At 37.1% G+C, this 26,156-nt stretch overlaps 1 protein-coding gene and 1 pseudogene across 2 annotated transcripts in view; one reads left to right on the forward strand and one right to left on the reverse strand.

Moving 5' to 3' along the window:
- LOC149580067 (uncharacterized) overlaps window positions 1–26,156 on the forward strand; it is a 263,193-nt gene that overhangs the window by 123,738 nt on the left and 113,299 nt on the right. The gene's annotated exons all lie outside the window — the stretch shown is intronic.
- On the reverse strand, window positions 350–10,001 carry LOC149580068 (cytosolic invertase 1 pseudogene; annotated as a pseudogene).

Here is a 26,156-nt window from a genome sequence, read left to right on the forward strand (position 1 = left end):
CAAGGCATTAAGGTAAATGATAAAGAAACACATAATTGTTGTATTTTGCAGATGTCACAGAAAAAGGGGCATCATACAATGGCACGAGATTGAGAAAGGATTATCTCATTCAAGTGAATCAAAATTTGTGTAAGGAAAGGAGAATCATTCACTGCATGGGATATGTATATAGGGGACTGAAAAGAAGTTAGGTTTTAATAAATGCATTATCTGATAGCTAAAGCGGTGATTTTATGAAGTCCACTGCATGAGGGGCCAAATTTCATCAGCAGAACCAATGCAATACCTGGGAAAGGAAGGAACATTAAAGTTTCATTTCTTTTTCATTTCAAATTTATTTGATGCTTCATCAAAACTGTTGTTGTGTCCAATTTTTTTTGCTATATATATTCTCTTGCCAAGAACCCCCATTGTGGTAGCTCCATCTAATATTTCTTTTTGGATCACAACCTGTTACTACTCGCCACTCATGACCCTCTAGGGCAGGGTATGAAACCTTAAGAGGCATTTTCCCAACCAGGTCTACCCAACGCTCTTCAATGAGATCCATTATTCTCGTAGACTATTTAGGTGTTGCTAAGGAAGACAAAATTGCGATATAGTTACTCAAGCAAAACTACCTGACGTCCATCCGTGCTGGACTAACATTTCCAATAAAATACGCTCCTTTTACTAGCATGAAATCCAATACCAAATCTGGAATAGAATCAGGTATAACATTGAATTTGTTGATAGCAGTGTGAGAATATTCTTCAGTCTTGTATCTGTATATGTTGTTAAGTTGCTGAAAGTTGAGCCAAAACTAATTGCGCATGTGATAAATTAATGCATGCAGTCGTTTGTCAATTCGCTCAATGAACTCTTTTTACTTTACCTTTTGGTTTAAGTAGTTGTCGAGTACACCTCAATGCCATGAAGAACAAAGCTTGAATTTCAATAGGATAACCATAAACGCCTATTCTATCCCTTGCTGGATCTTGTACTTAAATCTAAATGTTTATGTATGTTTCAAATGATGACTTCTCTATTTGATATGTCTAAAATTATCTCATAGGCTGGCAGAATGTTTGCTCTGATACCACTTGTAATGTCTTGTTTAGGGCATTTTACTCATTTTCCCAATTTTGTGTAAATTTAATTATATTTTCCTCTTATATATCTTTTCACTCTTTGATATTCGATATATATATATATATATATATATATATATATATATATATTTGTGTTTTTCAAATAGTCGCGTCCTTCCCTAATAATAATAATTATATTAATTAGTAAGGTTAGTTATATTATAATAATAATATAATTATAATAATTAATAAGGTTAGTTATATTAATGTCATAAAGTATATTATTTTAATAATATATCAAGTATATATTATTATATTATAATACATATATTAATATAGCATTTTTATATTAAAATATATCTTAATCAGAATATTATTATTTATTATATTAGATTAATATTATTATAATATGATATATATGATATTATAGTATAATATTACTTTATAAAATATTATTATTTTAATATTATTATTAATATTACTTTATATATAGTACTTATTTATTATTTAAATCATATGTTAGATTGGGGACATCACATTAGGGCATTGATTATGAGGAGACCTTTGCTCCTATTGCAAAGATGAGCACCATCAGATTAGTCCTAGCCATGGTAGCACAGTTTGGCTGGAAGGTCCATCAGATGGATGTCAAGAGTGCTTTCCTGAATGGTGATCTCCATGAAGAGGTTTACATGTTGCAACCTCCTGGTTTTAAGGTTGCTAGTAAAGACCATTAGGTTCTTAGATTGGTAAAAGCTCTCTATGTTTTGAAGTAGGTCCCTTGGTATAGGACATCAAGATTGATAAGTACCTCAATGATCAAGGCTTCAAGAGGACTTCATCAGACTCAAATCTGTATATCAAGACTACTGACAGTGACATCATCCTTCTAGTTATCTATGTGGATGATTTGATCATCATTGGTAGTTCAACATCTTTGATTCAGGGAATCAAGCCGAATTTATGCCAGTCTTTTGATATGACTGACCCTCGGCTCATGCATTATTGCCTAGGTGTTGAACTGCCAAGGCCCTGTCAGACAATTTTCGAATGCAGGATTGTAAACCTGCATCTACACCTATGGGGAAAGGTCTCAAGTTATCAGCAAAGTCTAATTCTCCTTCTGTTGATGATACTACATACAAGCAACTAGTAGGCAGCCTCATCTACCTCTCTGCTACTAGGCCTAATAGCAGCTTCGTAGTCAGTTGTATTTCATGCTTTATGACAGCTCCTAAGGCTGATCATTGGATGGCAGCAAAGCGTGTGCTTCGTTATATGAAGGACACTTTAAATTATGGACATTTGTACTCTCAAAGTTCTAATCCTAAACTCAGCGGGTTCACAAATTCAGATTGGGTAGGCTTTGTTGATGATAAAATTTGAACATCTGGATGTGTTCAATTTGGGATCCGGTGCAGTCACATGGACTGGTAAGAAGCAACAGGCAGTTTCTCTCTCTTTTACAGAGGTTGAATATAGAGGGACTGTTAAGGCAGGATGTGAAGTTGTTTGGCTTCGTAGGATGCTTGGGGATATGCAAATGTCACCAGTAGGACCAACTACTTTGTTTGTTGATAACAAAGGTGTTATCAAGTTAGCACGGAATCCAATCTTCCATGAACGAACCAAGCATATGGATGTTCACTGTCATTACATACGACAACTGGTTGAAGATGAGACTATAGATTTGCAGTATGTTCCTACCACAGATCAAACTGCAGACATTCTCACCAAGCCTTTTGGTCTTGATAAGTTTGTCAAATTCAGAGGATAGCTTGGTGTGTTAGATAGATTAACCATTAAGGGAGGGTATTACAATAATAGATAAGTCGTCTATTATTAGTTAATGGTTATCTATTGTAAATATCTAATAAACGTTAGTTTGCTTTTGTTTTTTGCTTTCTCTAGAATAGAATGTTTCTATTCTTTACGATCATTTCATAAGGAACCATTGTCTCATTTTTTTGAATAAATCGATCTTTCGGTCTTTGTTAATATCAAACAAGTATTTACTAATTACTTCCGTAATAAATAGAACATTGCCTATTATTCCCCCCACAATGTAGAATTCCTACTCATTCTTATATTGTTGTACAATTTTGTATCAAATATGAGAACTTTTTTTTAAGTTCCAACTTGCACTTTTCATCCATTGAAGGACCAAACATTCATTTAGCCTAACAGTAGAAGCAAACATGTCCTTCAATTTTCTCAAGCTCATCCACAATACACCAATATTTTGATTGATTGAATCATATCCTCTATATGCTCCCTCTCTTTTAAGGTTGCCTAAAATTTCGGCCTCCCTTTGAATTTCAAACTTTCTCTTCCTATAATAACATTCTCAAAGGAAAATATCAAGGCACATAACTTTGATAAAAATAAGAGGGACCATACTATAATACTCAATATAAGATCTTTTCTGTTGATGTTTTGTAGCTTCACTCGGATAAATTGTAATTTGTAGCATATATATATATATATATATATATATATATATTAGAGATAATAATTAATTATAAGATTGTAATTATGTTAACGAATAGACATGTACCATGTCTATTCTTTACTCACTTTCTTATATATATAAGAGGTCATTGCCATTTCAAAAACATATACCAAAAATATGGCAATGCGAATACGTTTGTAGCAAACCTCTAAAAACTAACATGATATCAGAGTAGGCTTTCTCTAAACCTGTGAAATTTGCAATCTATAATATAATCGATGCTGAGAAGTTTGGTTGTGGTAAATTCGAAAATGAAGGTTCCATTATCTGTAGAAAAACATCATGTTGTTTAGAGAGGGTGTAGGGAGTGCTCTATAGCAATGTCATTCCATAGAAACACAAACATAGAGCTGTCGTAGCCCCCAACGAAGTTTCTCTCCGACTGGAAGATGGGGCAGCTGAAAGATTGAACAAATTTTAGCAAGGAGAGTACAATCATCTAACCTCCTATGTAAGATCTGCTTTGACAATGTTGGAGACGTGTGCAGGCAAAGTGAATTTATATAACTTGTATCTTGAAGAGCAATACAGTGGCTATTTCGTGCTAATCATTCCATGCAACACTGTATTCAATAGACCCATCTCATCATTGACAACAGATCAAATGCTTAGAGACTTGCAAGCCATTGTACGACCAACAATGAATAAAGCCTCTTAAACCTTGGCCACTATCTAAATGTAAAAGCATGCATGGATATAAGGAAAGATATATATATTATGTACCCCTGTAATGCCCAAAAATGAAGTAGAGACCATGACGCAAGCTTGGCAGAACTCATATTGGGATCTACAAGCCAATGGGCAGATATCTACTTTTTAAAATATGCAAAACACCTCTAGTTTATACATGACCTGAACTAGACTAGAAGCAACGACTGCAAGGAGTTCTAATTTGTGAATAGTTTAAGCATTGCGCCACAGTCGCTTCTCCATAACATTGGAGGAGACCTTAAACTATGTTTGGACTTTGGTTGTAGACGAACGTATTGAAATAATTGTGTGATGATGTATTCACAACAATATTATTGACAACCATTCTCAAATTGTGCTCAAAATGATTTCCAGATTGGCAGCGACTTTCTTCTCCGTTTGGCAGTGATTTTTTTCCTTCATGAGACATTAATTAATTTGTTGGAGTGTTGGTGGATCAATATTGGAGATGAGATAAAAATGAAATTATATATTTTGCGAATGCAATGTTTGGAAAATCCATCAGGTGAAGACATGGGTCCATTAACATAAGTAGGATGAAACTTACATGGGAATTAGGAGGAATGTCAAATTCTGAATATTTTATATATATCTAGAATGACATTAATTGTTTATATATGTTTTTTCTAAATATTATATATAATTAAAGCATTATAAATTCTCATTTTATAAATGTGAAATCATTTTTAATGATTGTAGATTATTGAATATATATATATATATATATATATATATATATATATATATACATTATACACACACACAAACAGTTGAAAATTATAATATGAATCATCACAATCATAATGAACATGTTGTTAGTGATAGGCATGAGTTAAATTACTAATAGTCTAATTGAAATTCTTATTTGATTTAATATTATATTTAAGTTGATAATGTTTATGAAATATATAGAGATTCATTATGTAAATATATTATTATTCAATTAGACATTTATCTATATTATTCTTATTTTATTTTTATAAGAGCTCTGTACCTTGATCTTTTCCTCGAAGAATGTTATTGCATGAAAAGGAGGGCAATTGAGAGGGAGATTGATGTTTCAGGAAGAGAGGGAGCAGATAGATGATATTATTCAGTAAACCTTCCGTAATCTCAATCATATTGATTAGGAGGGAGTAAATCATATTGTGATGATTCTCTATGATCAATAAATTCTAGCAGACAAGAGGACAATGATTCATGAATATGCATCTTATGTGATTTTAATGGGCCTACCCCCTGTGTATATCATAAGGTATTGACAACTTCCAAATGATGTCACTTGTATTTGCAGAAGATATTATAAGGTGATGATCTTACAATAACTTGTATTATGAGATCAAACAATGAGTATATAGTGAATGTCTTGCATCTCAACATTTTGGAAGACCATTACTCAGAGTATTTGGTGAATATCTTTGATATTCTAGGAGGCCAATTCTCTTGATATCATATGTGATATCAAACCTTATTTTGAGTAATTGGTGAATATCTTATGATATTCTTGGAGACCAATATTCGTGATGTCAAATGTGATATCACACCTTATTTGAGTAATTGGTGAATATCAGATGTCGATATTTTGGGAGACCAATACTCGTGATGTCAAATGTGATATCACACCTTATTTGAGTACTTGGTGGATATTGGATGTCGATATTCTACGAGGCCAATACTCTTGATATCAGATGTGATATCAAAACCTTATTTGAGTACTTCGTGAATATTAGATGTCGATATTTTGGGAGGTCAATACTCTTGATATCAGATATGATATCAAAACCTTTTGAGTACTTGGTGAATATCTTTGATATTATGGGAGGCCAATACTCGTAATATCAACTGTGATATCAAAACGATAGATATCATCTGATCAAAGATTTTTTTTTCTTGCCATACATAGTATTAACAATGGTGTAATACATGTCTTGTGTTTATCCTACCTAGCTAAGAGGGAGTGTTGATGTTTTGTAGCTTCACTCGGATAAATTGTAACTTGTAGCATATATAAATATATATTAGAGATAATAATTAAGTATAAGATTGTAATTATGTTAATGAACAGACATGTCCCACGTCTATTCTGTATTCACTTTCTTCTATATATATATAAGAGGTTGCTGCCATTTGAAAACATCTACCAAAAATATGGCAATGTGAATACATTTGCAGCAAACCTCTAAAAACTAACATTTTCAATAAAATCTAAATAACTGTAACCTAACGTCATACCTACTTTATTTTAATTTGAGAATGATCCCATTATTTCAATATATTTAGATATCTAAATTAATAGATATATATTCCATCATAGATATATTACCATATATATTTTAAATTTTAATATCTCATAAAATGAATATTAACACTAAAACATACCTTAATACCCACTAAAACATAGAGTTATATGCATGTAACCTTGTGTCTAATGGTCTATAAGTCGTGCCTTCAAAAACCATATCTACGAGTTGAATATCTCTTTTCAAAAATGGAAATATGCAAAGGATTTTGAACAATGAATAAATGTCAGAGATCAGTCAAGTAATAATTCCCTCCAATGGACTCCATCTCAAGTAATCGCTCTTGTTGAATATCCACCCGGACTCCTTATCTCTGTAATGTTGCTCTAATAATAAGAATTTGTGTAGGGTAAATTTTAAAATAACCTTCAAATTAATATCTGATATACTATCTTGTCATTTTCAGAAAGTGATTTCAATCTTCCTTGCTTGCTGTTATTTATGTCTGAGTGTACAATAGTATTGGTCTGTTTCTGTTCAGATGATAATAATGTTTTTTTTCCATTCTTGCAGTCAATACAAATGGTTTATTTGTTGATTTGTACATGCTGCAGACGATACCATATAAATTCCAACACTTCTCTTGGCTGATGGCTATTATTTAATTGCAGGCATTGACGCCTTTAGTAGATTATATAGATGGGCATTTAAGTATATCTTTTGAATGATATCCTTCCTACATTCCAATCTCTCAACTATGGTGCTATTAAATATGAGTTTTTCATCAATTGTTCACAAAACTTGTCCAATTCTCTTTTGTTTGTTCACTGATGCATTTGTAGCCTGTTCTGATACCATGTTGAAGTAACATGGATCGTTTTCTGCTAATGTACTAACATTGCCAATGTGATTGATGTCTTCCAAATGCAGATTTGAAGACTTATAAATCTGAGAAGAGGAGACATGTCTCTATAGTTAATCATCATTAGTTAATATATTAACTATATAAATAACCATATGTATAACTCATCTTTAAGCATATATGTAATGTTAATATGTTAACATTATATGTAATATATTATCATATTATTATATAATAATAAATAATGTATAATATATATTATATTACATATATAAAATATATTATATATATAAGATATTTATCTTAAAGAAGATTTACCATCAACAAGGTATCTCATGATAAAACCAATTTGACAGAAGCTGCAATCTTAACAGCTTAGCCTCCCAACCATGGACCTAGTGTATCCCCACTCATTTTGAACTGAGAATTGCCCTTCCTTGCACGGGATAAGGCACATCTACACTATCTCATCCTTTCACCTGAGTATCTTGATGTTAGAGTCATCAACCATGTACTCGGCTAGATTGCGTAGCCTCCTAACAATCTATCCATCCGAATGTGGGTTATCCTGACCTCTAGTGATCATAGCAACATTATTCACCACTAAACCTACCCTATCCATAGAATTCAAGGACACTATGTGCCCGATCATGCACCACTCAATTTCACAGACTATCAATACCCTTTTCCCCACCATGAACTAACTAAATTTCTAAATTATGTTTGTAATATAGACATATTAATTTTGATACATGTCTTTATTGTTGTAGGTTATCCATTTTGTTCTATTTACATGGAGGCCATCATTCATCTTTGCCATTCTTGGCTATCCTTGATGATTCATAATGTATATTTACAACTTTTATTATGTTTGTTAACGGTAGATAGTAACATTACTTTCTTTCAATAGATTTCTAAAAGATAGAATGAAAAAAGTTATCAATCTATGGACTAGTCATCTTTCAGCCATGGACAGGCTTCCTGATCCCAGAGGCATATGTAATTAGATGCCCCTATATTGGGGAGTTAACGACATACACATGGTTCATCTCATTTTGTACATTAGCATTTTAACACATGACAACATAATACAAAGTTCATTACAAGCTTGCAACACTTTGCATGACTGGTATATCAAACTTTCACCAATTCAAACCAAATGCATTTAACTTGCAAGTCCGAATGGATGATATAGAAGAATGTATGCAAAATGGCTAATGAATTTTAAACATAAAATAGTATGGATAATTTATGAAGAAACAACCAGATAAAAGGCTGCGATGAAATGGAATTCACTCGCTTTTTCCTGCCAACTAAGATCTCCCAAAAGACTCAATCAAATGGTACAAATCTCTATGTAGGCTAGCCGAACAATGGAGCATTTATGAACATCAATTATTGTAGAGTGCCAATAATGAAAGGACGTACAAAATGTAAGCCTTTGCCTAGCTGCGATTTCAAATTATATTGCAAGAAGTTCGGCTATTTTACAAACGTATGTCTTAAGGAGTTACATGGATGCAGTGTTTACCGTACAGGTAAAGTAAATGAACGCACACGGAAAGTAACAGCAGAACAGTAGCATAATATTCGCAATAGTAAGTGAATGATGGTTTACAATGATCCCAGACGGGATATAAATACTATTGCCGAACCTTCCCGAAGGGGTCTGTCGGCCACAATTGTTCTATCCGTTACAAACTATTTACCGCCGGACCGTCGGCTACAGAAACACCGCCAGACCGTTGGCTACAGGAACATCGCCGGACTGTCGGCTACAGAAACACCGCCGGACTGTCGGCTACAGAAACATCGCCGGATCGTCGGCTACAAGAACACCGCCGGACCGTCGGCTACAGAAACATCGCCGGACCGTCGGCTACAAGAATACCGCCGGAACCATTCAGTCGGCTAACACCATCCCCCCCAAAAAGAAAAGTCGTCTCCTGACGACTGACAAAAATATCTAAGACAAATTAACAAACAAAATACATTAATAGAGTGACTAGAACAAGAGAAATCTGCTTCTGCCACATCACTTCCACATTCATCCCGTTACATCTGTAGCCTCTGCTAACACAATACTGTCTCCTCAAGCTGACCTTGATAGCCACCTGTGTTGTTTTCTCTGTTTTCAATTCCTCGGTGCCCTAAGCCAAGTGTCGTTGCACTGCCTCCAACTGGATGATCAGCTCCTCCCGAGCTCTCTACGCATCCACCAAGACAGCCTCACAACCAACGCCTGCTCCTACTACCTCTGGTACACAGAAAGTCCATGCCTGCAGCAACTTCAACTCTTCTCAACTGGTCAGACTCCCACGATTGATATCCGCCACGACTGGGGGTCTAGGGGGCAACTCTTTCTAGCAACCACGAATGCGTCCCCTTCCCTTTGGCATCGTCTATCACTCATTTTGAACAACTTGATTCTGTCAGCGTTTTTTTTTTTTTTTTTTTTTTTCTTTTTATTATTTTATTTTATTTATAAGTACTGAACCTCTGACTCTGCATCACCCACGGCCTTCCTGTTCTCCCTGTGGCCTTTCTGTTCTCTCCGTGGCCTTTCTTTTCTCCCCGCGGCCTTTCTTTTTCTTCCCGCGACCCATTCTTCTCCTACCCGCGGCCTTCCTGTCGTCGCCCGCAGTCTTTTCTCTTATTGTCGGAGGCTGCTAAAAATTCTGGCGGAAATGATTGTAAGCCTGCGGCTATCATTGGCGGAGAATGCGAAAAAATTTTGTGCCCGCGTCAAAATCTCTTTAATGTGGTCTGCCTCCGGGGTCTCCTGCCACCACTTCTGGCATTCGCTTCCACTAAGACTCTCAAACTGGATGGTGAGATAAGTGAGTTCTTCCTTGGTCTTCTGTTTCTTACTGCTGGAACCGGAGGGGCCTGCAACTCGAATTCCCGATGCCAAAACTCTTGAAGTCTTCTCCATATTTGCCAGCTGACTCTTCCACGGCTTCTGCTTGCCCGCTGACTCCATGCCAAAAAATGATTTATTCTTCTCGGCTTCTTAAATTTCCCGCGGAAATACTCTGACTGACGGCGAAGGTTGAAGATTTCTCCCGCGGCGATCTTCTTGTCTATCCATGGCGTTGAAGTTTGTCCTGCGGCTGCAGTCCTCTGAGGCCTCAATATCCGTCATAGAAACTTTGAAGTTATTACTGACTGGCAATGCTATAACTCCTGCAAACCATCACCGTCTTCCCGGATCTCCTATACTAAGTTGTAAACCGCAACTCAATCTCATGGACTGACAAAATCGAATGTTATCACAATTAATCTCGACCAAATTTCCCAACCACGGCCTTATGCTGATCAAATTCTGAGACACCTCGCACTTCTGCATAGCAGTACACAAACTGGAAACATATAAACAAATAGAATTTGAATAAATCTATTATCGGCCTACCTTCACCAAATTCTTCAATATGCCCACCCAAAACTGTCTGAGAGAAGATAAATCGCGGCTGATTTTATCATAAAATGAATTAATCTCCACCGAATTTGTCAGGTGTAGCTGAATGAGCACCAAATTTGGGGTATCTGACCAAATCTGTGCGAAAACTGGGTTAATTTTATCTTGCTGCTGCAGCGGAAGTCTTTCGTCTGCGGACCCGCGGGGCTTTAAGTCCGCGGGGCCTTCCTTCCCGCGGGACTTCTAGTCCGCGGGGTCCGCGGGGCTGTCAGGCCGTGGATTTTTTTTTCTTTTTTTTTAAAAATGGGATACATTATGTCATCGCCAGGGAATGCTGTACTGACGACACGGAAGAATTCAACGCCGGCGAGTACTTCCTTACACGATATGGTTTCAACTTAGATCCGTTAACTGGCTGAGTTATCTCTTGTCCGTCCAAGGTTGCTAATTTCATTGTCCCCGTGTCGCCAATTTCTCGGATTTGATATGGTCCAATCCATCGCACTTTGAATTTGCCTGTCTTGATTTCGTTACGGCCATCATACTTCAGTACTAATTGTCTTGTCTGGAATCTATTATGTCTCAGATGCTTGTCATGCCAGAGTTTGCGTCTGTTCTGTGCCACTTCTGTTGCCCACTGTGCCAACAACCGTTTCTCCTCCAGTTTATTCAAATTAGTCAATCACTCTTGTAGACTTCCGTCATCATCCAGTTTGTTTTCCAACGCTATTCGAAGACTTGGAATCATGAATTCTGCGGGGACCACTGCTTCTTGTCCAAACATTAACTGGAATGGTGTGTACCCGGTCGTCACTTTGTATGCCGTGCGGTATGCCCAGAGAGCAGCAGGTAAGTTCTCTTCCCAATCCGCTCCTTCCACCGCGCAGGATTTGTAGATGATGGATACCAGAATTTTATTGGTGGCTTCTGCCTACCCGTTTGCTCTTGGATAGTACGGACTTGACAGCGAATGATAAATCTTGAACTGAGTAGTGAGCAGTCGAATAACATGATTGACGAAATGACCTCCCCTATCACTTGTTAATTGTAATGGAATTCCATACCTTGTGATGATTTGTTCATAAATAAACTTCGCGGTACTGACGGCCGAGTTATCCGGCAAAGCACGGGCCTCCACCCACTTGGTTAGGTACTCCGTTGCAACAATGATGTAGCGACACCGTCGAGTCGTGCTCACCCTCAATGGTCCAACGAAATCTAGTCCCCATCGCTCAAAAAGTTCTTGCGCATGAGAAGGTTGAAGTGGCATGAAATCTTTCTTCAGCGGTTTCCCAGTCCGTTGGCAAGTGTCACATCCGACGACCCATTCCCGTGCATCATTGTACACCATTGGCCACCAAAGTCCTGCAAGCAATATCTTCCGTGCAGTGGTGTCAGGCCCCATGTGGCCTCCTGCGGGGCCCTCATGGGCTTCTTTTAACACCTGCGGTATCTCTTCTTCCAGCACACATTGTCGTAGAATGTGATCCGGCCCCATTTTGTAGAGCAACCCATTGATTAATTGGAATGTACGACTCCTGATTATCAATTTGCGTCTATCGTTTGGTGACATCCCCGTGGGAAATTGTCCTGTTGATAGGTATTCACCAATACTCTTGTACCATTCCGGCAGTATCCCAATCTGAAACAGCTGTGCGTCAGGAAAGTCGTCATTCACACCATCCGCTGATCCCCTCGTTTTGATCCGTGACAGGTGGTCGGCACTAACGTGTTTCTTTCCTGGCCGGACACTGATTTTGAAAGTAAATTCTTGCAACAGTAGCAACCATCGGTTGATCCTCCCTTGGATGACGGGCTTGTTAATCAGGTACAACATGGCCTGGTGATCAACATAAAACACAAACGGTGTAGCAAGCAAATAATGGCGGGATTTTTGTACGGCATAAACCATTCCCAAAGCTTCTCTTTCAGTCGTGCTGTAGTTTTGCTCGGCCTTTGATAACAACCAGCTGGCAAAGTATATTGGATGATCCAATCCGTGATTACCAGTCTGTGCCAGGGTTGCGCCGATCGCATAATTAGAGGCATCCACATGAACATGAAATTCTTTATTCCAATCCGGATATGCCAGGATGGGTGCCGTAGCCAGTCGTACCTTTAGCCCTTCAAATGCCTCATCCTGCTCTTTCTCCCATCTAAATGCTTCTTTCTTGCATGTGAGCTTATCTAACGGCTGGGACACCTTGGCAAAGTTTTTAATAAATCTCCGGTAATACCCAATGTGTCCGAGAAAAGATTTTACCTCCGTGACATTAGTGGATGGCTGCATTTCTAGAATGACTCTCACTTTGTCGGGATCCGTCTTTAATCCTTCCTTACAGACAATGTGTCCGAGCAGTCTGCCATGTGGAACCATGAATCAGCACTTCTTGGGGTTCAATGCTAGCCGGGCTCTACGACATCTCTCCATACATTCACCAAGTGCTGCCAGGTGTCCGTCTTCTGCGCTGAATATTGACCAATCATCCAAGAAGGCCTTGAAATTTCCCACAGACATCTTGTCGAAGATATGCAGCACAATCCGTTGGAATGTGGCCGGTGCATTACACAACCCAAAAGGCATCCGATTGTACGCATAGACTCCATCTTCAACAACAAACGTCGTCTTCAACTTATCTTCCTCCGCTATAGAAATCTGATTATATCCGGAAAACCCGTCAATGAACGAGTATATTTCATGTCCCGCGACCTCCTCCAGAATGCTATCTGTGAATGGAATTGGAAAAGGATCTTTGATTGTTACTGCATTCAGGCATCTGAAATCAACGCATATCCGAATCTGAATAGTATCCTTTTTTAAGGAAATGACTATTGGTGACACCCATTTGCTGGTCTATACTTTGAAGATAATGCCAGCGTCCAGCACCCGGTTGATTTCCTCCGTAACGCGTGCGGCATAGTTCTTATTCATCCTGTAGGGTCGCTTCCGTACAGGGACAGCTCCATCCATCAGCGGAATGCGGTGCACACATAATTCCGGTGGTACTCCTTTGAGGTCCTTGTATGTCCATGCAAACACATCCTTGTAGTCCAGAAATATCTTAAATGCCGCAACTTTGAGTACTGGATCCCAATTATCTCCCACTAGGATGTTCTTTGGTTCTGCCCCATCCCCTAGATTCATCGTTTGCAGTGTAGCTTCATTGTACTTGATCGGCTCTCCTTCACCGAATGCATGAGCGAGTGTAATATGCAATGGTGATTCCCCCTCCTTAACTTCAGTAAACTCCCTCGGATATTCGTTCTCAATTGACAGAACATTGCAACTCGGAAATAACTCATAGTCCTCCAGTTGCCAGTGGTATAAACCGTTGACGGAATCCAAGTCGTCATCCGTTATTCCCCCGTCCAATCGGAGAATGCCTTCTTGATCTGGTTCCATCCGTCGTCTCCCTCCATCCTCCTCACCCTCAGAATCGGATGACAAGGCCTCTTCCCCTACCATTTGGGTATGCAAATCGATGACGAATCGACGGCCTTTACTTTCAAGGGATATAGTGTTCTTCTTCCAGTCGTGTCGGGCTCTTGCTTCTATAAGCCAACCGCGGCCTAGGATGGCGTCATAACCTTTCTTTTTCAATGGAATCACTACGAAATCCATTAGAAACGGCTGGGCGCCAATGGTTACCGGCTGTGCCATGAGAATACCCAGTGGTTTAATACCATGTTGATCAGCGGTTAGGAGCTGAAAACTTGGAGGCCATAATGTTGGCTGTCCAAGTTTCCTCCAAGTTTCTTCTGGCAATACATTCACGCCGGACCCTCCGTCCACTATGGTGTCCGTGAGAACATGTCCAAGTATCCCCATTTTGACAACTGCAGGGTGCTGTCCTGATGTCAGTGCCAACAACATCTGGTCTTCTCCTCCCGTAACAATTTCCTTTTCTTTCCGTCGACTTGGTTCTCCTGGTGGCTTCTCCTTCTCAAGGCTTGCTTCCCCTGTCATATTTGAAAAAGCAGATCGAAGTTGGGGCATGGTAAGAAGCAAATCACTTACCTTTACTTGCACCTCTGTTTGCAAAATTTGGCGTATTATGTTTTGTTCGGCGGAATTCCTTGCTGAGGTGGCGGCAGTGGTCGGAGGTGTTACTGCTTGAGATACTTTGCCAACCTCTGCCCGTGCTGCCGCAAACTTCTTTTTTCTTTCGACGGGGTCCGGATATCCTTTTGCTTGTTGCCACGTAATGGCCAGAACTTCTTCTTCATTGGTTCCAACTGTGATTAAGTTCACTCCGGATTTTGGGCATTTTGAGTCATCGTGGTCGCCAGGTCCGCACCATCGGCACAATAGGTGAGGTGTATTTGCTGTTGGACATTCTCGCGCAAAATGCCCCCATAAGTTACATGCTCGGCACTGAATAATTGGTCGTCCGTTTGCATCATACTGAATTCGGCTTCTGCTTGTATTGGTGTTGTTATTGTTGTTATTCTGTCCACGGCGATTATTTCTGTATCCTCCAGATGTAGCGCCTGCGTTGGTGTTTCCGTTACCTCCTGACGGGGAAGCCTCCTGTGTGAGAAGCACCTGTGAAGATCCTCTTGTTTTCATGTTAAAGGGACAGTCCTTTGTCGAATGGCCCATGATCTGACAGATGTCACAAAATTGGTTCGTCGGACATGATCCCTTAGTATGACCGTCGGTCTTACATTCCGTGCACCACAGTTCACTACTTTTTGACTCCTCCTGCATATTTTTAAACTCCTTCATCATTCGAACCATATCCTTTTGTAAGGCACGAACCTTTTTGTTACTACCTTCGTCGTCGCTGCTATCATCTTGAGTGGATTCCTCATCATCAGAGTTAGAGGAGCTGGTTTTCTTCTTCTTTGTCTTTTGTGCACTTTCAAGGTCGAGGGCTCTGTTGTAAGCATCGGCATATGATGACGGTGGCACAATTTTCATTTTCCTCCGTAGTTTCGAGCGTAGGTCGTCCACAAACCACCTTTTCTGCAACCCGTCCGCTGGCTTGCTTTCCATTTTGTTTACTAAGTCTTTTAATCTCCTGGCATAGACGCGGACAGTTTCGTGCTTCCCTTGCTTGGTATTGAAAATTTCCGCTACGATTTCATTATCATCCCGCAAGAGTTTAAATTCCGCCAAAAACTCCTTTTTAATGTTATCCCATGTATCCAGCTTCTGCGGATCCATATCCGAAAACCAATCAATCGCGACACCCCGTAGGGTTGCCGGAAATTGCCTGGCCCATTCGTCAGCATCTGTGATTCCATTTGCCTGCCAGATCGTCTCACATGTCTTACAATGTCCGAGAGGGTCGGCTGTACCATCGCCTTCAAATTTCGGTAATTTTTCTTAGGGTCCTGTCATAACTCTGGAGGTCTGCACTCCTACAGTGGTCGGCACTCCCACACTGGCAGGCTGATCTCCCACACCAGCAGTCGGCACTCCCACACCGGCAGTCGGCACTCCCACACCGGCAGTCTGCACTCCCACACCGGAGGTGTCGACAGCTGCAAGCCTTGGTGAAGACGGAGGATCCTCCGAAATTGTTTCCCGCGGAAGTCTATCCTGGACGAAGAGGTCACTCCACGCTCGTGCTCCGTCGGAACCGCGAGCCGTGCGAGTTGATGCTCTCCCGTCTGAATTTTCTTCCCTCGGCGAACACAAATTCAAGAACTCCTCCCGTGCTTCTTCCACCAATTCCACCCGCTGCCGAGTCTCCTTCAACAATTCCTCCGCACTTCGGTTTCCGTCGGCAATCTTTTGGAATCTCCGTTGGCGTTCGGCTTGCTGTGCCAAAATTAAATTCTCTTGCGCAGTACGGATTTCATCTTTTCCCTTCACCTTATTCCGATCCTTGTTAAGCTGATTTGGCATTAATCTTCATTGCTCCCACCTTTCAGATTCATAAGGCAACGGCGCCAAATGTTTACCGTACAGGTAAAGTAAATGAATGCACACAGAAAGTAACAACAGAACAGTAGCATAATATTCGCAATAGTAAGTGAATGATGATTTACAATGATCCCAGACGGGATATAAATACTACTGCCGAACCTTCCTGAAGGGGTCTGTCGGCCACAATTGTTCTATCCGTTACAAACTATTTACCGCCGGACCGTCAGCTACAGAAACACCGCCGGACCATTGGCTACAGAAACACCGGCGGACCGTCGGCTACAGAAACATCGCCGGACCGTCGGCTACAAGAACACCGTCGGACCATCGGCTACAAGAACACCGCCGGACTGTCGGCTACAGAAACATCGCCGGACCGTCGGCTACAAAAACATCGCCAGACCGTCGGCTACAATAATACCGCCGGAACCATTCAGTCGGCTAACATGCAGAATGCAAGGTGATGAGTTATGTGCTTGTAATCTTGATAATCTATGAAAATATGTAAAAATGAAATAACTAAAAGAATCTAAAGGTTGAAATATTACAGGAATTTATAAGACGTCAATAGATTTTCATGCATATAGCTAAATTGATGTGAAAGAGAAATAGAATCCTTGCCTATAAACTATTAATATATTAATAATACTCACATTATTTATGCATGTTTATATGTGTTATGTATACATGCATAGTCGTCATATTTGAAATATACATATATATTAATGATTCAAACTTCTATCAGACTGTAGTATCTTTTAAATTTTAATCAGAGAGTTATCTATTTGCTCTTATGCTTGAAAGTAGGAGAGCAGTATGCACCTTTTTAAATGCCGAATAAAGTTTTCTATATAATACCTTCAGATTTATTGATCCGTCTTGTATGTGAACACCCAAACTGTAGTGTGTAGGATCTCTGATCTTAGATCTGCAATATAACAATGACTGACAATATCTCCGTAATGTATTTAATCACAGAATATTGTGAATGCAGTATGGAAGGAATATAATATCAGATGACAGACGAATGATAGTGAACAATAATATGTAACGATCTGCAAGTGAAGGTATTGACCATTTATAAATTTCGATGTCAATTCTTTAGGCATCGGTGTGCATATATATGATTCCAATTGATGCCTTCATGGAAGGTTCATAATCCTTCAATATCAATAGTCACAGGATTACAAATTAATTAGTTAGTATTAACTAGCTAATCTGATTTCCAACAGGATCAGATTGGTTAGTTTGTACTAACTAATTTGTGACTTGTTTACATAACAGATATATATATATATGATTGATCCAAGAGCATTATGTAAGGAATTGAATGCAAACATGTACAAATTTTATCTTAGTTTGATGTAAAATGCTCGATCAGATTTCAGATGCAGTATCAAACGACGATTATACATGTATGTGAATGTATATAAAACATACACGCATATACATGTATAATGTATAGTATCTGACCGACGCTATTCAATAACACTCCCTCTTAGCTAGGAAGATAATTAAGTATACATTTTTGATATCACTTTACTCGTGATATCAAGAAGTATTATAAATACGAAGTCTCATGATATTTCATGTTATGTTATGTGCACTAACATCATGTCACATGATGTCTACCATAACAAGTCATGGTGTCCCACCATGATTTTCTCAAGAGTAACAAAAAGATTTTGAAGACATCATGTCTCATTATATCTTATCAACATGTTTCAAGAGATCCTACTATCATGACCTACAAAGAATATCACGTCACATGAAATCCATCATGATAGGAAACATTTGTAAAGTCATCACTTCACAATGTTAATACAAGCATACATTATCAGAAAAATCATCATCTTAATGTAATGTATACATGTAGAGGGCCCATAAGTCATAGAGTCACACATATGACAAAAGAGTTTAAACATTAAACATCTTAGAATGTGTATAATATTTAGAAAAATTAAATTTCAGAGCCTGAGTCTCAATTACATTTCAATCATACCAAGTTTCTTTTTGAAGTGCTCAATTTTAATCCTGGAAAGAGGCTTGGTGAGAATGTCTGTAGTTTGATCACCAGTGTTCATAGATTCTAATTGAATGACTCTCCTTTCTACCATACCTCTAATGTAGTGGAAAGGAATTTCAACATGCTTGAACTGATCATGGAATACTGAATTTTTAGATAGCTTGATATTACTTTGATTATCACATAGAATGGTAGTAGGCAATAGAGGTTTTCCAAATAGTCCTACTATCAGCTTTCTGAGCCAAATAGCTTCTCTGGTTCCCAATGCAGCAACAATAGACTTAGCTTTAGTGGAGCTTTGTGCAATGGAGGTTTGTTTTTTGCTTGTCCAAGAGATCATAGTGGATCCTAAACTAAAACTATACCTAGATGTACTCTTCCGATTTGTTAGATCAGTATTTTTGTATTTGAGGCCATATTGAATAGTACCCTGCAAGTATGTCAAAATGTGTTTAGCAGTGACAAGATGAATCTTATGAGGTTAACACATCAACTGACTTAATGCGTTTAAAGCATAGCATATGTTAGGTTGAGTATTAAGCAAATACATAAGTGATCAAATAATTTGTCTATAGAGTGTACGATCAACAAACTTGGATTTTGATGTAGCTTCCTTTAATTTGTGCAAGTTTGTCTCCATGGGAGTAGACATAGGTGTAGAGTTCAACATTCCAAATCTTTTGAGTATATCAATGGTATATTTTCCTTGATTCAAAAAGATACCATCAAGTTTCTGCCATACTTCTAGTCCTAGAAAATAATGAAGAATTCCTAGGTCTTTCATTTCAAATTCTGATGCTAGATCTTTTTTGCATTGTGATAACATGATCTTCTCCTGTAAGTAAAAGCTCATCAACATAAATAATTAAAATTATCATCTCATCATTGATATATTTATAGTAGAGATTTGGATCAGCAACATTTTTAGAGAAATTTAATCTCATGAGGTATTTATCAATTTTTTCATACCAGGCTCAAGGAGCGTGCTTGAGTCCATAAAGAGCCTTCTTTAGTTTGCATACATGAGTTTCTGCATTATGAACTACAAATCCTTCAGGTTGTTCTAGATAGACTTCTATTGTTCCATTTAGAAATGCAGTCTTCACATCCATTTGGTGAACCTTCCAGCCTTTGGTTGCTGCAATAGCTAGCACAGCTCGAACAAAAGTATATCAGGCTATAGGTGCAAAAGTTTCTTCGTAGTCAGTGCCTTTCTTCTATGAGAATCCTCTGGCAACAAAACATGCTTTGTGTTTTTGTATGCTACCATCTGCAACATGTTTAATTTTGAACAACTATTTGGAAGAAATAACTGATTTCCAGTTAGGTCTAGGAATTATATCCCAAACATCATTTTTCAAGATGAGTGATATTCTTCTTTCATGGCATCCTTCCAGGCTTGTTCTTTGAGGGCTTCATCAACATTCTTTGGTTCAGAAGTAAGAATTTCACTCATCAATGCATTATATGTTAGTTTGTTGGGTCTTTTACCTTTTCTGATTGTTCCATTAGGTGCTGCAAAATTTGCAGCTTCCTCCAAGATTTTCTTAGCCCAAAGTGGTTGTTTACTTTTGTTGGGATTTAGATTCTCATCAAGACACTCGTTCTAATTTTTTGATTTAGGTGGACTTTCATAAGGAGTGTCTTTGGGATATTTTGACAGAGTTTCAATAGTAGAACATACATTTTGGGTTAAGGTAGGATTGTGATTTTCTAGCTCATCATAATTCTTTACCCTTTTAAAAGCAATATCTTCTTCAAATATAATATCTCTACTAAGTTCTATTTGCCTTTGTCCAGGAATGAAAATTCTATATGCTTTTGATGTTTCACTATATCCCACAAAGATTCCTTTTCTTTTGGAAGGTTCTAGTTTAGACCTTTTCTCTTTAGGTACATGAATATACACCAGGTAGCCAAATATTCTTAAATGACTTATATCAGGTTTATGTTTGGTAAAGGTCTCTTCAGGATTCTTATTATCAAGATGGGAATGTGGACATCTATTTTAAATATAAACAGCTGCTCTAGATGCTTCTGCCCAAAAAGAGGAATCTAGATTTTGATCTAGCATCATGGATTTAGCTGCCTCTACAATAGTTCTGTTTTTCCTTTCAACTACTCCATTTTGTTGAGGATTGTAGGGTACAGTGAACACCCTCCTAATCTCTAAACTAATTCGATATTCTTTAAACAATTCTGAAGTGTACTCCGTTCCATTGTCAGTTCACAAGGTCTTGACTTTTTTTCGGAGTAATTTTCAGTAAGTGCTTTGAACTCTTTGAATCTATTTAGGACTTCCTCAGATTCTTTGTTTTTTAAGAAATATATCCAAGTTTTTCTTGAGAAATCATCTATGAAGATTATATAGTATAGTGCTCTTCTTTTAGAGGGTTTTGACATGGGTACACAAAGATAGGAATGGATCAGTTCCAATACATTCCTAGTTTTGCTAGTGCTAGAATGGAATGATCTTTTGGGGTTTTTCCCTAGAGCACATCCCTTGCAAGTTCCACTATGTGAGGAGTTTATTTTGGGTAGTCCTGTCACCAATTTATCCAAGGAATTTAAGGCTCGAAAGTGTCAGTGCCCTAGTCTTTTGTGCCACATTTCATTTATGTCAGAAGATTCAAGAATTAGAGCTTGTTTAGGTTCAATACAAAACTTATATAAATAACGTTGCCTTATTTCTATAAGTTTTGCTTTATTAATCTGGTTGATTTATGCTAAGCCAAAACTTTCCCATTGATAAATGTGATTTTGTATCCATTATCTTCATGAGCTGAAATGGAAATTTAATTTCTTTTGATTTCAGGTATGTACAAAACATCCTTTAATTGAATTTCTATGCTTGATTCTAATTTGATGGTACAGGTCCCAACACCTTTTACAGGATGTGCAAAATCATCTCTGATGGTTACTTCTTAATCAGTTTCTTCTACCATAGTTTCCATATTTTCTCGGAACCCTGTAATGTGTTTGGATAATCCACTATCAATTACCCAGGTGCAAGATTTGTTTGATATTTGATTTGATAGTGCGGAATAAAATAGAAACTTTTCAGATTCTTCTTGTGAGTTTATTTTTCCAATGTGGGCATAAGATGCTTGTTGCTTTGTCCTTTCAGGATAGTTTACAACATAGTGTCCATATTGGTCACATCTAGAACATTGAACTTGAGAAGTATCTTTTCTATATTTTCCTTTCCCATGAAAATTCTTTTTTTTTTTGATGTTCTTCTTTCCTTTCTTCTTCATATTTGTATCAAGAACTTGAATGTCTTCATCTAAAGATTTTTGTTTGATTCCTGTAAGTGATAGTCTAGCTTCTTCTTGTAGACAATCAGATCTCAATCGGTCTAGTTTAGGAAGTTTCGATCTTTCACTAATGCCTTGTTTGAAAGGTTCCCATGAACTTGGAAGTCCACCTAGAGCTGTTAGAGATAATTCCTTATTGTCTATTTCATATCCAACATTTGACAATTGATCTCTTAATTCTATAATTCTCATAAAATAAGCATTTACAGATTCACCTTTGTTGATGCTTAGGTGATTTAGTTATGTTTTCAGTGCAAGATTCCTTCTGGTGTTGTTTATCTCAAATGTATTTTCTAAAGATTTGATCATTAGATTATGCTATAGTTCATTTTGCTAAAATAGGAACAATGTGTCTTCTTAGAGAATCCACTATTAATTTCATAGCCTTTTTGGTTTCTTCAATCCATTCTAATTTTTCAGGTTTATTCTCAGGTTCAGTACTTTTAATTTTAACTAGTGAATCTACTTTGTTTTCATCTAACACCATCATAATTCGTAACTTCCAAGTTGTGAAGTTATTTGCTCCCTCAAGGCGATCCTCGAGTCTTATTGCACTTTGCATTTTGAAATATGAATTTTATATGATAAAAACTTCAAAAGTATGTAGTCTAAAATACTCAAGTTTAGTTTTTGTCTATAATCTTGTTCTTTGATACCATGTTAATGATTCAAACTTCTATTAGACTGTAGTATCTTTTAAATTTTAATCATAGAGTTACTAATCAATTTGCTCTTATGCTTGAAGGTAGGAGAGCAGAATGTAGCTTTTCAAATATAGAGTAAAGTGTTTTATATAATACCTTCAGATTTACTGATCTTTCTTGTATGTGAATGCCCAAACTATAATATGGAGTATCTCTGATTTTCGATCTGTAATATAACGACTGACAATATCTGTGCAATATATTTAATCACAAAATATTGTGAATGCAGTATGGAAGTAATATGATTTCAGATGATAGACGAATGGTAGTGAACAATAATATGTAACGATTTGCAGCTGAAGGTATCGAACATTTATTAATTTCGATGTCAATACTTCAGGCATCAGGGTGTAAATATATGATTCCAATTGACGCATTCATAGAAGGGTCACGATCCTTCAATATCAATAGTCACAAGATTGCAAATTAATTAGATAGTATTAACTAGCTAATCTGATTTCCTACAGGATCAGATTGGTTGGTTAGTACGAACTAATTTGTGACTTGTTTACATAACAGATATACGCACACACACACACACACAAATATATATATATATATATATATATATATATATATATATATATATATATATATATATATATATATATATATATATATATATATATATATATATATATATATATATGACCGATCACAAGAGCATTATGTAAGCAATCAAATGCAAATATAAATGTACAGAATTTATCTTAGTTTGATGCAAAATGCTTGATCAGATTTCAGATGCAGTATCAGACTGCGATTATATATGTATGTGAATGTATGTAGAACATACATGCACATACATGTATAATCTGTAGTCTCTGACCAACGTTGTTCAATAATAGTATGTATACATATGCGTTGTGTTTTAAATATACGTATACGTACATGTATGCTATATTTAAATATTCACATACATACATATATGCAGCACATACAAATGCACTTACGTATTATGGGTATTATTGATATAATAAGTTGTAACTGTCAATACAAGAAAAATGCAAAGCATCCAGATTCTAAATCAAAGGTAACAGTTTTTATTTTGCTTAATGTTCACATGAATATATTTATATGTATCTTTTTAGATTAGACAACCTAATCGGCTCATGGTAGACACATGACATTATCTAGTCTGTCCCAGTCAGGTTTTCCTCGACCAAGGTGGTTTAAACGAATACGTGGTAACTCAACAACAGGTTGGTGCTCGTTCCCTACTCCTTCTGTGCCACTGCTTTCCCCCCTTTGTCATGCTCCTGCAAGGAGGAATAACATGGCGAAAGCATATTTCCAAATCATTCAAATACAATTAAGTTGCCATAACTAATAACAATATTAACTAATCGTTTCCAATACGTGTAAAATCATAACGATTAACCAATATTTTCTAATTAACATGAAAATATAAAGAATAAGCCATATTTCCAATTTAGGTGAAATCAAAATGAATAACCAATTTAACCAACCGTTTCCAATTTGCTTGAACTCTAGATAGCTGTATAGAATAGTTAAAGTTAAACAAAATAGGGGATGTAATGAAACCACTTTGATACCATTGTAAGAACCCTTGCTAGTTTTGACTCCGACAAACACCAACTTGCTTTAATTTTCAAATGTTTGACATTTTGTCAAATATTGTGCATGCAAGCTCTATCTTTCTGTCGTTTATTTTCAGATTGTTTTTCCTTGATTGAAACGGTTTCAAATAAAATTAAAATGTTTGCAAACGATTATTAAGATATCTAGGCAATGAATTAAATTACGAATGCAATCTTTTTGTGTTTTTGAATGCATACATATGTTTTCTACATGTAAAATGTACACCTACTGCCAATGGGCATTTTCACAAACACTTAGAATGCAATCTAATTAACTGATAATGAGTAGTTTAGATATGGCATTACATCAAACATTTGTGCATTCTTCTTCCTACACATTGAATTCAAACAAATTACAATACCAAATATTATGCATGAAGTAAGAAATTAAAAAACTATCAAAACCTGTACAGCTTTCTTAAATTGATGATTCTTTGATAACCAGCTGTAACTAATAATGAAAACACTCTCCAACAAAAGCACACCTCTTGTCTTCAAAACACAGCCTTCACTAATGTTGCCCCAATTTATCAAATGTGGCCAGTAAAAACCCTAATGCTGCCCCTACAAACACTATCGCAGCCTGCAAATATGAAAGTCATCCTTCATTCAAAGTTGCAGCTTCTTATGTTCCCTAATGCAGCCCTTCTTGAGAAACATTGAATCCACCTCTCAAATTCGATGCACAAATTAAAACACAATGATGACATTGAATGATACAACCCTCTAACACAGTGTTCATTGGATAGTTTCACTAGTTTAGAGTGCACGACAACTGTAGAAATTCACAATTTATCAAGCTCTTCCATTTCAAACCCTTGTCTTAAAACCCTCACAATTTTATAAAATCAAGTGCTCAATAGAATTTCCTTTTGTTTTCTCTCCAAGACACTTTATAATAATTGTCCATGAATGTTCATTAGCAAGGCTTTTCAATGATTTTTATATCTTTTATAAGAATTAGTTGACTTTAATATATCATTATAAGCACACTTTTAATCAATGAGTATGAATTACTGATTATCCTTAACATGGGCCCCATTTTATTATAAAATTAATTTATAACTTTATATTATAACTCAAATAATTTAATATCAATAAAGACCACTAAAAAATTTATATATCATCAAATACTCATTAACTTGATCAACTGTATCAACCAGGGAATCCACCACTACATCCACTATCCATATGACTATGTTACTAAAGATAGAAAGAGCCCTTCTCGATCATGCTTAGACTTAATAGAAATAATAACGATAGGAAACAAAACCCAAATGAAGTCCAATCTGAGCTAAACAAAGACCAAGCTGGATTATACTAAATTCTTGAGAAGGCAAGAACCTCCATTAACCAAGCTTCTGACTCAAAAGACCCTCTATGCCAATGTTACAAGACTCAAATTCTCCTTAGTCTCGACAAGCTTGTTTTGGGCTTGAACTTAGACGTGGTGTCTGAACTCGGAAAATTGAAAACCAAAGAAATTCAAATAATTTTAAGGATTTAAAACTTCTTTCGTGCACCAATTAGTCAATTAAGATCAAAGATACAATAATTGAGATAAATAGAAGCTACTTTGCTCACATAAATATCAATGAGATTATTTTGAATCTAAGGGTCATCATAGATTTTCTTACCTCACTTACTACTCTTTTGGGGTGGTGGTAGGCATTGATCCCATTGGCAAAGCCCATTGCTAGTTTTCCTAGGCTTCTGCTCTTCTTGATTTAATTGGGATTTAGATGGATCACCTCCCTCCCTTTCAATTCTTTTTTGATGCCCCTACTCACCTCCTTCCCTCCCAGTAGGAGTTGTAT

Source organism: Cupressus sempervirens, chromosome 1 (genome assembly GCF_028749045.1).
Source record: "Cupressus sempervirens isolate cs-2001-9-10 chromosome 1, ASM2874904v1, whole genome shotgun sequence".
Lineage (NCBI taxonomy): Eukaryota > Viridiplantae > Streptophyta > Pinopsida > Cupressales > Cupressaceae > Cupressus > Cupressus sempervirens.